Source organism: Anas acuta, chromosome 2 (assembly GCF_963932015.1).
Source record: "Anas acuta chromosome 2, bAnaAcu1.1, whole genome shotgun sequence".
Lineage (NCBI taxonomy): Eukaryota > Metazoa > Chordata > Aves > Anseriformes > Anatidae > Anas > Anas acuta.
In genome coordinates this window covers 153,315,434-153,335,453 of record NC_088980.1, presented here as the reverse complement: position 1 = coordinate 153,335,453, position 20,020 = coordinate 153,315,434, and the positions used below count along the sequence as shown (strand labels likewise).

General features: G+C 38.9%; 1 long non-coding RNA gene across 2 annotated transcripts; it reads left to right on the top strand.

Moving 5' to 3' along the window:
• Positions 1–532: 532 nt before the first annotated feature.
• On the top strand, positions 533–16,600 carry LOC137851862 (uncharacterized). Of its 2 annotated transcripts, none has more exons than XR_011093549.1 (4): positions 533–691; positions 1,312–1,455; positions 5,926–6,034; positions 15,909–16,600. It is a non-coding gene; the product is annotated as an uncharacterized lncRNA (long non-coding RNA). The 2 variants fall into 2 exon arrangements; XR_011093548.1 differs by lacking the exon at positions 533–691 and adding an exon at positions 926–1,199.
• Positions 16,601–20,020: the final 3,420 nt, after the last annotated feature.

Below are 20,020 nucleotides of genomic sequence, written 5' to 3'. Positions count from 1 at the left end.
GCCAATAAACCAGCCTGTGACCAGACTTACAATCAAATACCAATTGCTACCGTTATAACATGCCATGCAAAGAATACCAAGGGTTTGCCAAAGTATCCTCCAATGCTCATAGGAAGCAGAGAGTGCACCATGCTACGCATAAAGGCAAAAAATCCAAGCCCAGCAGCCTACACCACTCTGACCAGAGGGATACACGTCCTCGAAGGATGTGAGCATCAGTGAGACTCACCAGTGAAGAGACAACTTATTACTTATGCCTGTCTTCAGCAATTTCCAGTGATTCAAAGGAAGGTGAAATCTTCTTCTAAAGCACCCCAGGAGACAAATTATACCTAAGAAGGAAAGAATTCCTCCATCATCCCTCTAGGCAACCAGCAGACACCCTGAAGAATGGCAATGATATTATATTCAACGATTTAGGCTTCCTCATCAAACCAATGGCATCACCTGAAAGCATCAGCTGCTTCAAAGGAAGTTGAAAAGAATGAAGTTAGCACCTAAAAGAAAATGAGGGGATGGGAGTGGGGGACAGCTACACCTGAGATATAGGCTCAGATCATTTCCAGTGTTCTTATACTATGAGTGTACTATGGAGAGATGCTCCATAAAATAGGGAGAAAGTAAAGCAGAGAAAAAGATGGCATACTCTCTGGCTTATAAGGAGATAAAATTACCCCACGGTCCCGCAAAGGTAAGAGTATGACATGGACATTAGTAATACTCACTTATGTTCTTATGTTCATTCAAACCTAATTGCAAATATGCACCAAAGACATTTAATTAGGGAAGAAGCAGATTCAGAAAGTTCCCGTCAATGAAGTATCTTCTGATTGCAGATGCTTATAATGAAGTTAATGAGAATAACACTTTAATCATAGATAGCTGCTCTTGTGGGGAGTATAATAGCCACATTATTTGGGTTGTATTTTTGTTCTGACAAACACAACTTTAGATCATAATGGTCAAATGTTTGGTTCCCAATTCTCAACTGAGTCAATTAAAAGTAGAGAGTAGGAGAATTTTTACTGAGAGATGAATGGATACAATCTCTTTTGAAAGACAAATTCTTTTTATTCACGTCTCTACATATTGATTTAGGAACTTAGCATTGGCTACTGAATTTAAATTAGGAGCCAAAAGATTCTGCTTTGCTTTTATGAACGCTGTTAATGAATTAAGCTTTCCAGTATGCCCTCAAGGTAAGTAACAACCATTATTTGAATTTTAGAAATGCAGAAAGCTAAGGCCAAGTAGTCTCTGAAGTATCCATTAATATGTCTAGTCCAGAATACCTACTTTTTGGTTTTCCAGAGGCTTGTTCAGCACTTTGCTGATTGTAGGTGCAATAATTAAGTCAAAGGACAAGACCTGGAAAAACACCATAGTCACTTCTAGCTCAGGTGTGAGGAGGTGAAAACCTGGATATCTGTTCACCTCATCCCGCTGCTCTGCATGGTAAGAAAAATGAAGTGTTTGGCCCCTAGGCTTTCTGCTCACTCAGAGGGGAGAGTTACCATCCCATGGGGTGCTGAGGCACATGCATTAAACAAAGTAGTGTTTGAGCAGAAGAGTGTTTTCAAGTACCCTCTCTAGTATGTATATGCCTGAATCAAGGATGTAGCTTAGAATGCCTCTGTCCTATTGGGGTTCCTAGCTGAAGGAATAGTGGCAAAGCAGGGAAGTTTCTCTCTCTTTGGAGGCAATATGATGAATGTGTACATAATGAACTAGTGGCCAGAGCCTCACCCAGAGCACTGTCCATGTTGCCTCTAGGTCTTCCCCAATCTGCATGGATCTCCTTACTAAAAGAAAATTTTAATCATCTTTTACTGAAGCCAGATTAGTTATCAGTGAAGGATACAAGAGACATTGGATTTGAAGTTGAACAAAGGGGTCCTAATCCTACCTCTGTCTGTGTACTTTTAATCAATGATTATCTAACGTGAAACATGGAGAACAGGGGCTGGAGTAAAGCTTTCTTTTAGTATAGCTGAGTCTCCAGAACAGTGCAGCCAAGAGGCCAGCCAACACGGAAGAACTGATACACCCCCAGGTCTGATGATGACATTGATCTTGCATGTTTAGGAATTAAACCTGAAGCTGCAACAGTTATGTCTTACACCAGAAATCTGTGCCAAAAAAAGATAAACGGGGTCACATTGCGAGTGAAAACATGTTTTCTGATAACTATAAGTATATATTCTCAATTATGTGTATGGTGTACAAATTTCTAGGTGTGTGGCAGTAAGAAAAAATGAATTTGTAGCAGTAAAATTTGAGGGGAAATTGAATAAAGTTGAAAGCATGCATGCTTACTGGGTTCCTCTTAAGTCAGCAGCTGTTGTTGACACAGCCCAATACTCATTTGAATGATGTCCACAGAGCATAGTTTCAAAGGAGAAGTGTTTAGAACTCTAACAAAAGAAAATACTGGGAAGAAACATTTTCCAGCTATTCAGAAGATAGATGGAAGACATGGATGTGCTTATTCCAAAGCTACTTTCCGTAACAGCAGCTGGTGCTTTTCCCTTGTTTCAGTGGTGATACTGATCTACTGCACAGGAAGGTGTTATATTTCCAAAGCCTCTGAGTCCCTGCACAGGCTACCAGCAGTCCTTTGGTAGCACAGACCATTCTGAGGACAGTAATTTTCATCCCTGCCAGATTCCCTTACTTGTTTTTTTAAAACAATCTTATAAAAGTGCACATTACAGCTGCCTACCTTTGCCATACAACAGTGCAGCAGAAAAGTAAAAAAGAAAAAAAAAAAAATCTTTCAGAGAACAGAGAAGTAAGCAGTACGAATAACTCTGGTCCTCCACAGCTGCCTGGTTTGGCTTTCAATATTGAGCTGATATCCAAACTTCAAGACTGTAATCCTGAAATCTGTGAAGGGAAATCTGACACAAATTATTTGATCAGTAAGTGCTTTCAGAATAAAATTCAAGCTTAAATGACCTAGTTGAACATAGATTTCTTTTCACTACATTTCAAAAGAAAGTCAGAGAGGAAATAAACTTTCCCAAGATGATGTAGTCAAGTCTATTTTGAAAATGTTAGTGGATTTTGAGCTGTTACATTCTGTCTTCAGCTGCAACATACTCACCTGTTCGCTAGTGTCTTGGTTGCTAGACTTATATGCAGAATTTAAAATCAGATTGGAAGTGTCTTGAAAGTAAATGCTACTGACCTGGAATGGAAATTATAACCTTGCAAACAGATGTGCAATTAAATGCACAGTCATGTCAACCATATTTTTAGCCACTACTGGAAAAAAAAATCAGCTTTCTCTTTCTAAGTGGAGTTCTCTTTTGATTAAGTGCATGTTTCAGGTCAACATATCTAAGTGAAGCTGAAATTTCCATGTTGAAAATATTGAAGTCCAAGTTCAGGTCTGTCTTGTCAGATGACCTACTTAATGACTGCAGACAAGTAGCAGTGACACATTAAATATCCTGAAAGTTGGCTGACAATATGCAGTTCTGGAATTCTCATTACTGCTACTCTGAAAGCAATTTTTTATGACACTGATGGCAATAATATACATTTAGGTCTGTGGCTGCACTGTATTTTCTAATGAAGCTGTATGAGAAATTTAAAATCATAAAAGAATGAGTTAATTATTAGCTACATATTATTTTAACCTCCCATTTTTGTGCAAGGTGCAGGTCTTACTTAACATCTCACCCTGGCATTGGATTGAAGGTGAGCATAGTGAAGGCACTCAATGCAAGTCATAGAAGAAATTTAGAAGTAACCACATTTATCAGTGTTGAAATAGATTTACTCTTGCTGGACCTGAACTGATGTCTCCATATAGCTGTCCTGGGTCTTATGAACTTATTGGCTTGCTAGAGGATCTTTGTTCTGCTATTCATTGTGTGCTGCAGATGCATGTAGTTCTGAAACATGAAGGAGGCACTGGTCATGAAACGCGGTCTATTTCTACTCCTGGTCTAGTTCTATGGTTGTTTACAAGCAATGGAAAAAGATGAGAAAATCTGTTGTGCAGACTGGATAATGTATCAGTCAAATGAGCAATGCTACATCCTGGTAATACTCTGTGTGAGTTGGCCAGCAGCAGTCAGGTGGAGCATTGTGTGAATGTACCAAAAATGTGTCTTGAAGGGAGCTCTAGAGGAGAAAGATGATGACTGCACAGTAAAGGATGATGCTTTCTTTACTATCCAAATGCAAAGTAGTAGAAGAAGCAGATGTGACTTGACTGGTACGTAAATGTGCACAGAACAGTTATCTGTGACTTGATCTCAGTGGCCATTCCCTCTGCTTTTTCCCCTGGGCCTGAGGTGTTGCTGCTTTAACTCTTCAATCCAAAACAGTAAGTCTTTGTTAGATCAGCTTGCTTTTGCTGAGGTGGGTTGCTTTTGCTGACACCATTCACTCTTCTGACAGGTATGAGAAGCCAGTAAAATCTACTGGGGGAGCCTGGGCATGCAGGAGTGATAATATATATATGCATGTACTGTATCTGAAAAAGGGTGCTATTCAAAGCCTTACGAGGACAGAAAATCCCTAAACCCGTTCTGATCCTCTTTGTCCAGGGCTGTGACTCCAAAATCTCAGTTTTTCCCTGAACAGGCACTCATATCTATGTCATCACCAGAACAAAAGCAAAGCAGCTTGAAATTAGACCTATTCTCTCTCATGAGTGCAAATGCTCCACAGTATGTTCTTAATAGTCCATCCAGTTCAATAGCGTCTATTTTCTCACGTAAGTATTCCATTAACTCAAATTTCTACCAAAATGGGCTAGTCACTCTTCTCTCCTCCTGTATGAGCAGCCCCAGCTTAAAAAGTGCCTCAATAATAAACACCTGAGCTTAATCTAAGTGCTGTGATAATGTATTATGACTGTACATTAGAAACTATTGGGTGATGCATCTTACAGAACAAGGCAACTTTGCAATAAATTATGAAAGAGCCCCATCATAAAACACGTAAATGGTGATTCTTCAGATGAATATGCCATCAATATTTTGTCATTGTTTATTATGCTTCATAGCAAAAATCACAGCCATAAATATTGCTGAAATGACTAGCACTTGACAGGCTGTACTGTAATCCTGCCCCTTACTTCTGTGCAGATGTAGACACAATCATAGCTTTAAACCACCTTTGAGTAGGGTCTGTGGAGGACGCTGGTTGGCCCCTGCTAGAAGGTAAAGGAGCCTCCAGCTGCTTCACTCTACATCCAGTGCATGTGGAGCTAAGGAGATTGCTGTATTTCAAGGACCCTAACTGCTCTTGGATTTACAGGGGAACTCTTACTTTTATTCCTACCCTGAATTTTTATATGTTGGTTTTAGATCCTGGCTTTCTCCTTCTAGATCCTGACTTATTTATTTTTGTTCCTTATTCCTTTCATTGATTTTGGTGCAGCTACTCTTGGCCACAATAATATCAGGATCTCGCCATAGGAACAAAAATAACAGTCCTGGCTCTTGTAAAATATATCTTGTATTGTTTCTCAAAGCGGGTGAAGTAGGAACATTGATCATAATCCTAATTTTCTGTCAGAGTGGAGTCAGCTGGCTGCTTTTGGTCAGGATCAGTCAAATGTGTTTTCTTCACAGTACTGCAGAAAGACACGTCCTAGACAGTGGATATATATTGATGGATATTTTATTAGCATGCAGTGTCTGGAAGGATTGAGCACTAGGCACATTACGTGAGAGATTACTTTTTTTGTCTGAATACTCTCTCTACAAGGAAGAATGAGCAGAAATTGTTGGAAGGCGAGGACCCATGTAATCTAGTGCTGTACAACACCTCAAAGTGTATTAGCTATTTTATAAAGAACACACTGAAATATAGCCAGTGCCCCAGAAGAATTGCAGTGAAAATATTCTGCACACAGCATTACTTTTGTTGTCATTACCAATAACTGATGTGGCCTTTTCACAGTGGGGACTGGCTACAGCTGGGAGAAGTAGGGTTGTGTGGGCTTGTTCCAGAAGCTGGTGAAGTGTTGACCCACACTCATTTATTCCAGGAACAAACAATTGCTTTTAAGGTAAGTAAACACCTTTTATTGGTTCATCCTGATCTCGTACCCCTTGCAAAGAAGCAGAATTGGAGCTTGAGAAGAGTTATGGATCTGTCTGAGCATCATCCTGGCTTTCTGCAGTGCAAGTGCAAGCAGGCTCTCCATGCTCTTCACAGTCCTAAGCATTCTTGTATAATCGGTATAATATAATCATTTTCCTGCACATGGATTAAAATGTGTAATCTAGAAGGAAAATCCAAACTCGCCAGTCTTAATCAAACATGGACTCATGTAGATGCATGCTGAATGCTAAATGCTGTGGGACAAAGACCCTGAGCAATATTATATGGCTGTCTCTTTTCCGAGCCTGATCTAATGGAGTGCTGCAGTTACGTGATAATGGTGACTGCATATCATTGCACACATGTAGCCCCAACATAGCCATCAGGTAAAATTAAGGTTAAGCAGCAAAATCCCACGTGAGTTCTGCAGCGATAGTGGTCGTTATTCTGTGCTGATGAAATTCCAATGTCTCATTACAGGAAAACAAATGAGGAAAGGCAAATGGTTTCTCTGCTTCCTAGCATTAAAGCATGCCTGTCCCCAGTATGACTCTCCCTAGGTGCTGGCATGTTTTCCTTCTGGTGCAGCGTGCTCTGCATTATTAAAATTCTTCTTGTTTGACCTCATCATTAAGTTTTTATTTTACTTTTGATTGTAGTGACTAAATATAACAATACATGATTTAAAGAGGAGACAGAAATAAATGTTAGAGAAAACAAACAGCCTCCCCCCTGCCAAAATGCTGAATGGCGTAGCAGTGAATGGTTAAAAGAATCAGATTTAATTAGGGTTCCTTTCAGCACTGAAAATTCCATTTATGCACACTATTAAAATAATCTTCTGCATTAATACTAATTTGCATCATCAAAATAGCACTTCATCTATTATTCATATGGTATTGTAATTTCTCCCGACTGAGAGGGTGAAGCGTGGTAAGACTCTTCTGCTAAATACTGCACAGATATTAAGATATCGGTAATGCCTTAGGCTTCTTTTCTGCATTAGATATCACACACAATTTGCTCTCTCCTCTGGATCTGTGTAATGACCACTGAAAAGACTTTAATAGTTATTACACACTTTCTTTGCCCCTTATGGCCAGAAGGTCTCCCTTCCACAGTCATTCTTGTAAAATCAATCTACCATTGCTGGCTGCCAAAGTGCAGCCTCATTCAGGGGAGGGTGCAGGCACTGCTTAAGCAAGAGAATAAATCTTGATGAAAGAGCAAAGAAAAAATTTCCTTTATTCTGGAGCATGAAGGGTGAGAATGGGTGTTGATGTGTAGAGTGCAATGCTGGTATTTCATGTAGTCACTTCCTGAAGATGTCCAAACTCTTGCTTTCTGTACTCAAACAAGTGACTGGTGACAGTTTGCAGCTGTCGCTCACTCTGCTGGGTTCCCTAGTGTGTGGGCGTGTAGGGTGTTGTTGTAGCTCCTGGTTCCCAATGAGCATCATGACATGCACCCTGCCTCACGCTGCACTGCATGCCACGCTGGGACCTCTGGCTCTCCTGGGAGACAGAGCTAATGGACATCCTAATAGTTTTTGATTTCTGAGCCTGACTCTCATTATGCTAAGAAGACAGACCAAAGTCTTCTTTAGACACCTCTGGCAGTAAAAGAGAATCTTTCAACGATGTAGTTTTCATCTACTTGAAATTCCAGTTCCCTGAAATGTTTATTGAGCGGATTCCTTCTTCATCTACACACTTCTGAAGTGAAAATAAAAACTTCCAAATCATCAGTTAAGGAGAAAATTCCCTTATAACGTATAGGTTAGACTGAAAAAAGAGTAGGTAGAAACATTTGGGCACTGAATGTACCAAGCATCAGCTTATAACACCTTCTCCAATGGAGGAAGGGCAAATGACCTAGCACGATTTTCATGTTCTGTGGTGGACTGAGTCACTCTGCTCCTACTGATTAACACAAAGGAAGAAATAATTGTCAACAAAGACTGCTGCTAATCACTGATTAACAAGCTGGAAGGAGGAAGGGAGATAGGTGGGAGGTAATTTTACTTCTGACAAAGAAAGAGGCCTAAACAGAAGTTTCCTCTGTCAGTTAGAGATGAAAAGAACACCTCACATAATATTTCTTGGCTTTGAGACTTAAGTGGCCTTTCTTCTGCTTGTTGGTTTAGTCTGAAGTGGAACACAATATGACTGCAATGTTTAAAGAGCAATAATCACGTAGACTTGGAAATCAATATCCCTAAATATCAGAAATCTTATAAAAGGGGGATTATTTTTTTTTTCCATGAGATGAAAGGTCTTGCTTTATTACCCTTGTAGTTTTATTAATCTCTATAAAGCTATTTTTATACTCGGGCTGGTGTTTAATAATTACTATTGCCCATGATAGGGTGGTTGGAATTAGATGGTCTTTGACGTGTCTTCCAACCCGAACTATTCTGTGATTCTATTTGTCATATTCTTGGCTTTTTAGAATATATTAAACACTGTAGATTAGACGTACATTGAAGTGCAACAAAGCCTGTCATCTTGAAACTCCCCATGGGAAGGACAGCTCTGCAATGACCTGTGTGGAGGCACCATAAATTTGCTGAAGGAAGTGACTTTCCATGGACTTAAAAAAACAGGAACTAATATGCGTTATGTGTTTCATCACAAATTCCACGATGCTACCTATGACCAAAATAACATATAATAAGTAAATGAAAACCTGCCAGAGTAGAAGATAACCTTCAGAGTGGATTTATATGATTTAAGTGACTATATGTAAAAAGATATTTTAATGAACTCTGCACTTTTTCTCACAATGAAGTGAAGGCTTCTTGAGCTTTTGTGGAGCTGGTCTGTATGTCTGGGAGATGGAATGACTGGAGAGAAAGGAACTGTTCTGGAAAAGTGGAGCTGCCTTTAGCAAATGTCAATATCAACAAAGTGAAAAGCTTGAACAGATGGTTAAGCTTTCCCTGGCCCATTTTGAGAACTTTCTATGAGAAGCAGAAGGACCATGAACTCACATTATAGTCAAGATTTTCTGTGATATTAAGGATTTGGATTTCCAAAATTTTAAACATCAGGTTGCTAATATAGAGACAAAAACAGTGATACATCTATATATATAAAAAAAGGAAACTAACAAGGATGGAATTTAAAAGTTACTGTGTCATCAGGTACTCTGACCACAACAAGGACACCCAAGTCATCTGCTTAGTTAGTGTTAAGCAGGAAGGTTCTGCATGCTAGTCCTCAAATCACAGTGTAGGTATTTTTCTTGTGTAGCAGCATTTAAAGCCAGACTACAGTAATTACCCATTTTGAAACACGTAGACCAAACCATAGGACACGCTTTAACTGATTCCTGTTTCTACCCCATTATTTCTTCTTGAGTTGAAATCTAACTTTCAGAAAAACATCCAATATTGATTTAAAAATTTCCAGTGATAGAAAATCCATCATAGCTGTTGGTATTTTGTTCTGATGGTTAATTACCTTGCCTGTTAAAAGTTCATGACTTATTTCTTGTCTAAGCTTGTCTAGACTAGGCTAGATCTTTCTGTGTTATTGCCTGTGAGACAGAGCAATATTTTGTTCTGTATGTGGTAACTAGTGGGCAGCTTACGTTACCCATGTGATCTTCCTAGTGTTTTTACACACATCCTGGAATATCAACACCTGAAGTAGAAGTAGGAATCATACAACTATGATACCCTGCCAAATTGAGAGACTGGGTAATATCAGTTTCTACACTCCAAAATCCTCAAATTTATTTATACAGGAATCATATTGGCTTGCCTACTATGTTACAACCAGAAGTCATGATCTTTTCTTAGGTCACTGATTTCCAAGAGGGAATGGGCTCAGCTCTTATTCTTTATTCCTCCACTTATAGCTTGAGAGCTGATAAAAACATACTTTGTGTATGGCTACTTTATTAGGTAACTGTCTCAGTGACCTCTCTTTTTAGTATTATATGTTTAGAAATCCAGCTAAATATGTACTCTGTTTGTGATTAGACGTCAAAGACTGTTAGTTAAGGAGTTGTAAGAAGTTCTGCATTTACATATTCTTTTTGTATTTCCCTAGTTCTTGTACAAGATGTTTCTGATGCAAAGTCAAATACCATATTGACATCTATATATTTTTTTCATCTAAGCCTGCAGTCTCAGGAAAAAATAATAGTGTATTATTTTAACAAGACCTATTCTTACACTTCAGTTCTGATTTACATATTGACATCTTTAACTCCTTACCTATTTAACTCCTTAATCTATTTATCTATTAGGCAAGCTATTATTTTGCTCAAGATAGATGTCCAAATTTTGCACCTATAATTACCTACATTTTTATTTTAAACTATTGGGTCATCTTAATTTTCTCCCAATCCCTTGGAATTTTCCTATTATTATAAAATATTTTGAAAATAAATAGAAGGTCACTTGCACAAATGTCTTCATTTTTGTGAAACTTGGATGCAAACTGTTGCAGACCAATGGATTAAAAATGCCCTAATTTAAAGCTACTGCTCCAAAATCCACCAAAACCAACAGTGGTTTTTCTTATTACTTATATAAAGAACTCAACCATGCATAGCTTTTCAGCATAATAACTTTGGATAGTTGAATTAACATACATCTTGTTCTTTAATGCCAAGAAGGATGGTTCATTGTTGCATTAATAGTTCTTAATGGTCATGGTTTAATGATGAGGTGCTCTATTATATTTCTCTCATGTTCCTTATATTTTGTTCATCAGGATTAGGCTACAATTCAATCTGCCTTCATACAGCAGTGATGGCAAAAAGGAACCAAGTTTCAGAGGAAGTTAATAGATATTTCTGTGTGTATTCATTGTTAATGTGCTTCTTATTTTATTAAGTACAAATCAGAATAAAGTAACAAAGTTTTAAATGGTAGATAATGAATATCCAGCTTGTATAATGTAAACTTTCATTCTTGAGAAAACAAAGGAAAGAGAAGTCAACTGCTCTAGGTACAGGTGCATTCTTTTACCAGTTTGTATGCATTACCTGGTATGAGATGGGGGTCAGAAGCTCCAAACTGTAATGTTTGGGTTTTGCTTTAGCAGACATGTTCAATCATTTGTTATCTCTTCACTTGCTTAGTACTTTGAAGACAGCCATCGCCTGGTATAAGCAAAGACAGATATATCCTTCATCAGAATATAATAAGTGCAAAACTGTGTGGGAGCTCCCACATGACATGACAGGGAATGTGTTTACTGAAGAGACAATAAATAGGCACCATTAGACAAGTTCCTCTGATTTAGACCAACTGAGCATTTGTCCTTGATTACATCTTTACAGACTAATTTCCTTCTTGCCTTGCCTTGCCTTGCCTTGCCTTGCCTTGCCTTGCCTTGCCTTGCCTTGCCTTGCCTTGCCTTGCCTTGCCTTGCCTTGCCTTGCCTTGCCTTGCCTTGCCTTGCCTTGCCTTGCCTTGCCTTGCCTTGCCTTGCCTTCCCTTCCCTTCCCTTCCCTTCCCTTCCCTTCCCTTCCCTTCCCTTCCCTTCCCTTCCCTTCCCTTCCCTTCCCTTCCTCTCCTCTTTCCCTCCTTCCTTCTTTCTTTCCTTTTTTTTTTTTTTTTTTTTCTTTCTGTCTCTCTGTCTTTCTTTTTCTTTCTCTCTCTCTTGCTTCCTTTCTCTTTTCTCACAGAATCCCAATCTGGCTGAGGTTGGCAGAGACCTCTGAGTCCATCTGGTCTGTCCCCATACAGCCCCCTCCCCCCCCGATCCAGGTATCAGAAAGACTTAAACATAATGAATCATCACACGTTATGGAAGCGGTCAGTTACAGTGACTAAAGTTACAGCTGTCATGACTAAATTGTAAAATAATATTACGGAGCCATTAGAGGCTTGTGAACTGAAGCTATGACACTGCTATTTCAGGTGAAAAGGGATGCTTTTTCCCATCTGTTCGTTCAGTCCCAGTAGTTAGGCAGATTAATTACGGGCGTGATTCCAGCACATTAGGGATTGATTTGCCTGAATTATTTTCTTTGTGTTATTGAAGGGCTGCAATGAAGCATATAGTATTTTTAAAATAAAAAGCACTAAAATATAAGCTCTAGAGAGCAGGTTTCAAATCTGCCTTAATTTACTAGACCTTCACTATCTGAAGCATGTCCTTGATGGGCATTTACAAGTGTTACAAAATCACCTGAAGATGATGTGTTGCAACTGCTCAGTAACTCCTGAAGGCTGTAACAAGCCAGCCAGGTTACAGTGCAGACATTTTGCCTTTTCACTGTTTCTTTCTTCTAGTGTAAGAGTTCAGCTGAGACATATGTAAAAAATAAGCACCATGCTCCACTGAACCCATTACAATGACACACTTGAACCATACCTGCCAGAAACACAGGGACTATCACGACATTCAGAGGAGTTCTGGCACTGGTTGTCCCATGCCTTGGCTAATCTTGTCCCAGCCAAATTGGGACCCAGCCTATGCAATGTAGTGGAGTAGCATGCATCTTGCACTTCAGGATTTTCCTCAGTCTGGAAGGGGGTGAAGGATTTATCCCCATTGTTATTTTTTAATTCCCTTGCAAATACTTTCTTTGGGTAGCTTAGTTCTTGCAAGCACTCAAAAACAACCTGTTATTATGGTAGAAGTAGCGGATGTATGTACTGATGTGATTCATAATTAATGCCACAACAATGTAAGAAACAAAGATGTCCTTCTGTGACTGTATATTTACCCACCTTGAGGGAATTTGCTCTGTTTCAGCCCACTTGCTCAGCTCTCCCAGCTACGATGCAATCCTTTGGCATGGCTTTTATATCTGGAGTTGCTTTCAGTGGTTGGGATCTTGATCTGGAGACAAACATTTCCCCTCTTGTTCTGTGCTTGGGATTCTGCTCAAGTTCAAATCTTGCCCCTTGAGCACTTTCTATCATTCACGGAACTGATATATAATCAAGGTACAATTTTTTATTCTGAAGGGTCTTTCCTTCCCGTGCCTGTCTTCAGAGGTGCTGCCGTCTTTTGAACATGGATGACCAAGTGGATGGAAAACCTGGCAGAGAGTAAACAAAATTTGCTAATTACAGTTAACAATAATATATTGAGTGAAGGAAACATTTCCCCTGCCTGGGCAACAGCGTTCAAACACATGGCTAGATTCTGTAAAATATTGACAAGGTTCATACATGGAAGCATCAGTTGAGATCTACACTTACAAAAGTAGACGTATGAGAACAACTTCTGCAAATGGCTATTTTACTTGTGACTTGATGCTACAGAAACTAAGCATCATTTCATTCACAGTAGGCAGATAAATAACCCACCAATTCATCTTTGAAGGTGGACATGGCACGCAGGCTCAGTGGCTAAGTTAGGCTCAAGGTTGAGTCTTGATCTATGTTTTCTCAGAAAAAATGGGATTTTGAAATATTGACACACTGTCATTTTTATTGTTTGATGTCCTGATGCGCTCTGGGGTTTTCAGCCAAATCAGAGAGGTAAGGACACAAGGAGAAGGAAATGACAACATTAAAACACATATTGAAACCTGTTGTGTTAAACAAGAAAACTGAAGGGAGCAGGCAGTGAGCAGAGAATCTGCCAACAGTATGGACACTGGGGGAAAAACACATATGGTTTGTGCTATTTGCCAGTCTGGGAAACAGAAATCAGAAATGTGTGGAAGAACAACTGATGTGGGAAACCAAACAGGTAGAATTGAGATACAATTTTGGTAAATTATGCAGGTTTCTTCTAGCACAGCAGAACAGTTGCTCTCTCTTCTCCCTCAGGCTCTTCCTTGACTACTGTTATTTTTATATTTGCCAGCAATCTTTATTTGATTTTTTTTTTTTCTCTTCATATCCATTACTGGAAAATATTTCATCTTTAAGTTAGCCACACTGCTAGAAATGATCAATCAGATATGGGAAATCAGAAGGCCTAAGGTAAAAGAAGCAGAAGTTATCAAACACTCGCAGTAATGCCAAGCTGTGAGTTTTGGCAGCTCTTCTAAACTAAGCAAGGTCAAGCTATATCAGTGCTAAGATGAGAGACCACCAAAAGAAAACCCAGCTCAGTAAGCAGCACTTCATCTTTTCAACCAATTTAATATGGCTCTTCAAAAACAATGTCATTAAATGCCATGCTGCTTTTGAATGAATAGCTATTGGAAAATAACCATGCTCAATTCCTTGTTGGCTTCTGTGTTCATTTTTTATAGAAGAGAATCTTTTTAGTTTCAAGAAAATTAAGAACTATTTCATTATCACCAGTTTGACAAGTCTGTTAGCTGTTACTGTCCCTATGATGCTGAAGTGGAGTTTTATGTTTACTGTTATGCACCATCCCTTATTTACTGCTTATGAATGCCTCCCTCTGAAGATAAATGAAATTATAAGCAGAGAATAGACTTCAGCTTAAACCCAATTGAAAAACAGGTTTAAAAATATTTTTTCCTGAGTTGAAGCTGAATTGGTTTGGTCAGTATGAAATCTTTTTTGAAACTGATTTTTTTTAAATTTTTTTTTTTTTCCTCGAAATGGAGCTAAAGCCAAACTGTTCCTTTAAAAATATTGAATTTAAAATTGTACTAAGCCATAATAGCTCAGGGCACACCCAAAACAAGATAAAAGTTGAATAATAAAATAATAAAAAAGGTTCCTCATGTGACTACTTGTTTTACAAGTTAAAAGGCCTCTAAACTACAAATCCCCCCAAAATAAAGGTGTATGCCAGCTTTGCAAAAGAAATCAGAAATGAGACAAGATGTTCTTTGCTCTTTTACCAACACTAGAACCACGAGTCCCTGTGGATAGAGAGTCTCACTGTACTGGGTGTCCCTGTGTCACTGACTTGCCACCTCTCTGCAAGTTAAATAACGAGGCAGATCAAGCATGGAGAGCCTCATTGAAGGTTTGCTCAAGTGATGCTGTTCATTGACATCTCTGATGTCTGGATCAGGCTCTGAGATCACAAGAGCATCCAAATCCTCCTGAAGGGTTTTGGCTGACCTAGTGGATTTGGAGGCCCCAAGGGCAGGACGGTTTGTCTTCCCACCGATTTTATCTGAAAAAGTTAAAATGTTGTCCTCAAAACAAATGCATGGATATTTAAGCAACACATCCCTCACTTACTGTAGGTACTCCTGGGGAAACTTTGCTAATAGGATTTAACAGTCTGTTGCACAAGGATGCCAGTGGCATTAAAGAAATAAAAAAAAAAAAAAGAAAAAAAAAAAAGAAAAAGAAAAAAGAAACCCTTTGTTCCTCTTGTATCTCTCTTTTGTTCAAAGCTGCCAGATTGAAGTTTACTCAGTAAATATGCACAGACTTAAAATTAGCTCTCAGTTAGCATGGACTGAAATGGGAAAAATCCCTTTCCGTCTAATCTAATTTACTGCCAGTATCAAGAGTGTCAATAGAAAAGAGTCATCAATATGATGTGCACATGGAAAATAATTCATTTCCCTGTGTTCCCAGGTGGTCATGGTGCAGATGCAGCGGTTGCTTACATGCCATAATTAAGCCCCAACAGCTTTTCAATTGTATTATCTGTTACATGCATTATCCTCAAATTGTCTCCCTCCTAACGATGTATCTGACGGATACATGGCGCCACTAAAAAGCAGACATGAGGATGATGGTGGTGATGATGCAGTGTTAGCAAAACGAACACTTTGATGCATGCCCTGGGATGATTTATAACCCTGAAATGGCTCTGTTTAAGACGGGGAGAAAGTGTCAAGGTGGGACAAGTGGAGGCTTTTGGGGGGCTGGGAACTGATGCCCCTTTAGCCTCTCCCTCCAGCAAGGTTTCTGTTGCTTTTATAACAGTAGATTTCTAAACCTTTCTAACTTTCCTCCCTCTCTCTGTGTTTAGGTAACAATATTTAACTTTTTATAGCACTGCAGTGGCAGGGATAAACTGTGACAACCATTGCTGGAAAAGGAGAGAAAGTACAACACAATCCCGTTCAACAGAAGACGACTGCTGGCTCCACATTCAACAGTGCATCAAATTAAACCTTCTTGTCACTGTCCTCGGTGCTCTGCATAACTCTTCCCTTCCCTACTTCTCCCCCTTTGTCACACTCTGAGTCCTCCTCACCCCTGTAGCTGTGCTCACTTTGTCAAAGCTCCCAGCTTTGTCAGGTTCTTTATCAACTACTCCTACTGTTGCCCAAAAGCCCTATCACATGTAGCCCTCTATATAAACGGCCCACATTCCACCCACCTCTTAAAAACTCCTTTGTGCTGTGTTACCTAAAATGAATTGCATTGGATATACCCTGCCCAAGCAGAGGCTTCAAGGACTGACAAAGGTGATTTTCTATCTGAGATAGGTGCAGCAAGTATTTATTATTCGGTAGCATATATTCCTCATTAAAATTTGCAAGAGTGAAAAGTCTGATCCAGTACATATTTGACTGGGGGGTTAGTCCAGAAACTTGTCATAAAGTATTCCTGCCTGCTCTCAGAAGTAGGCTAAAACTGGCTGTATGCCTGATTTTCTTTCCTTTAAGCTACATCCTTCCTCAGATCATGAGCTCCTGGACACAAAATCCCCCCATCCTGAACCAAGCAGAAATTTGACATAACTTAAAAAAAAAAAACAATTGTCTTTTATACAAATGATATCCCATAATGCTTTACTGGTTTAAGAAAAAACAACTGGTATATATATTAAAAAAAAAAAAAAAAAAAAAAAGAAGAAGAAGAAACATGATAAAATGATTCAGAGTATTTGTGGAAAATATTTGCAGCTCAGGTTTGAAAGTAAAACTCACCCAGGATATGTGGAAGAGGTCTATACAGAATGGGAATTCAGGTTGCTGCAACGAAAAGAGCAATTGTATTCAAGAAGTCAAAAAATGTAGTGAGGAGGAAAGGCTCAGAGTGAAAGGTCTGCTGGGGCAAGTGGATGAATGATTTTAAAATCTAAAAAGAAGTGATTGAGATGGAAATCTCCAATTATAGGAAAAGCTGCTGTGAGGTGGTTAGAGAAGCATTGTCTAAGAAAACTTTCGAAGGGAGAGACAGTTATGGTCTTTATAATAGAATATGGAGAGGTGCAGTGAAATGAAAACCAAGAAAGGATGCTCAAATAATGTGTTACATTTTGAGAAAAATGCATAAAAGTTGATGATAGATTTCTAGACCTGAAGGCTTAGAAGAGAAATAGTATTCAAAATTACGGGGCTACAACCACCACAGTTGATCTGAGTGATATGGAATTAATCTGTCTACAGGCTGTTTGCACACCTGACTCAAACTAAGTCAACAAAGTTGGTGATTGCCAAAAAAATCATCTCAGTGACAGTCACAAGGAGATGCACTCTCATTAGCAGCACTGATTCAGTCAGTGAAAATTATACTGGAACTGCTTTATCCTTCCCTTACTCAGGCCTCTGGGATTTTCATCTCAATTGATCTTCATCTAGTCTTTCTGTGCTGCCTTTGGGACCAATCCAAAACCATGAAAAATCAAAATGAGCCATCCTACCAGTTCAACTGACTTTTAGATCATGCCTTTAAAGTCATTCAAAAGGGATTTGAGATCACCTCCATTGTTAGTTTAGTGGACGAGGCTGAGAGAATGGTAGATTTCTACCATTTCCCCAGGGTTAGATTGCTTAATGTCCCAGTGCCAGGACTTCAGCGTTCATGCTTCTCATTTTTATTTTATTTTATTTTTTGTGGGTTAAAAGGAGATGCAGAAAACTTATGAAAAGACATTAAAAATGAAATGACTCATCCAGTAAGGGATTTAATTAGATCCCAAAATGAGTAAATGAGGTTAGTCCACAGCAACGTGGAGAAGGTGCCAAGCATGGCAATCATCTTTGTGAGGGTAGGAAGTGGAAAGCCCTGTTAGTTAGTAGAGAGTAATTGGTGGGGGTGGGCAAGAGGGTGCCAAACATCTCTTGATAGCTCTCTACAGAGAATATATAAGGGAAATCACTGACATGCCATCAATAAAAATCTGCAGCTTAGTGTGTCTGCCATGATCCCTGGAGCAGAAACTCATTGCAAAAGTCCCAGTGTGCAAGGTACTATGCAATCCTGCTCTGGGGTTTGTCATTTATTATATTTCTCTGTGGCAACCAGGCAAAAAATAAATGAGAATTTTTAAACAATGACAAGTGGAAAATTCAGAAAATTGGAATTCCTGACAATATCAGTTCAAAGGCATTTAGTGAAGTGTGATTAAATATTTCATATTTCAATTAGGGCCTAACACGAAGCCAGTTCAGTTCCAACAGAAGCTACCAGTGACTTCAGTTCTGGCCCCTACATTAAAATTTAGGTTTTATCTATAATATCTATTATGTAGGAAAACGCCACACGGGGGTTTAGCCTGGAGTTTTACTACTTTTGTTTTATGTATCTGTGTAAAGGAGGCTGAAGAAGGTTATGTGGTGCACTTCAGAAATTCCCTCTTGGTGTAAAGAAGTGGACTCCCAAGGTTTACCCAGAACAGGTCTCTCCTGATCCCTGAAGAAGGCCATAACCAAACACGGTGGAAAGAGCAGGTTAATGTCCTTATAAAAAATACAGTGATCAAATGCAGGGCAGCTCAACAGGGACCTTAAACAATCATTTCTGCAGGAGGGGAAAGACACAGTTCTGTAAACATAAATGCATGTAAGGTCCCGTTAACCCTCACTATTGTATGAGAAGTGGATAGTTGCCCACTTAATACATCTTGGTTACCTGTACATTAACAGCAGGGGCTACCCTTCAGGTATCCTTCAACTCCTTGACCTCGAATACTTTTGCTTTGTTCCTCCTCCTGCCACATTGCTGAGGTGCATGCAATGACTGCTTTATTTCCATTACAGAGTTGATCAGCCTTTCACTTCCTTAAACAACTGCCACCAGTTAAAATGAAATATTTGCCTTTTAAAATTTAGTCCTTCTCAGTTTGCAATCTCTTCTTTTCCAAAAAGCTGTAGTTTCAAAAATTACATATTTGAAAGTAGAAGATATAAAGTAATTGCAAAAGGAAAGTGATTTAAAGATTTCAGTATAATTTAATGCAATTCCAAACAATATTCTGTATCATTTTACCTGTAATAGCTTCTCTTTGATGATGCAAAGTTTTCTGTAACTCAATCCTACTCTCTAGCAATTATTCATATTCTACTTGAAAGGCTTTACATTTCTATAACCATAATCTTTTATATTAATGATTTGCACATCAGCTACTCAGTAATATTTTATAGAGATATCTTTCTCATTATACAAAATTCCTTCCTGCTTCATAACTATTCTGAAACCAAAGAACATAAAATGTGCCATTTGGAAAAGAACTTGTTGATACCCCTTACTGACTGGAGACTGTCATCTGGAAGTCCCCCAAAACTGTCAACAGTCTTCATTTCATAGCAGCACACTAGCTCCAACCACAAAAATACTGAAATCAGGATACAGATAATTTTCCCATAGAGCCAAAGACTGCAGAAGTAGACTCTTGGACAGTTGGTTGTTCAGAAATATTTTGAAACTAGTTGTAAGCTGTTTGGAGCACCTACGGTCATATGGAGGCCAATAAAAAAGGAGGGAAAAAAAAAAAAGAGAGAGAGAGAGAGAAAGGGAAAAATAAAGCCTTATATTAAAAAAAGGAAAAAAATTGATAGAAATATTTCCTCTGTCAAAAGCACTTTGTACTGAATGTAAAAACAGTGTTAAATGGAACCAATAGATGAGCTTATGACCCACTGGCTCTACATGACCTCAAAAACTTTCAGACAGAGTGCACGATGTGTCCAGCTGTTTGGTGATCAGCCCATCATCACTGTTAGAGAACAAGAGTGCACACTGTTTTGAGATATGTCATCCCTGATCGTTTTGAAATATTTTATTTCTCTTCTCTCAAGGGATTTTAATCTAATTGTGGAGACCATCCTGGTGTTGATTGCATGAAATTATTTTTATCTGGAGACACCTGGGATGAAGGTGAGGCTCCATACAGCTTGAAGTTATGTTTCC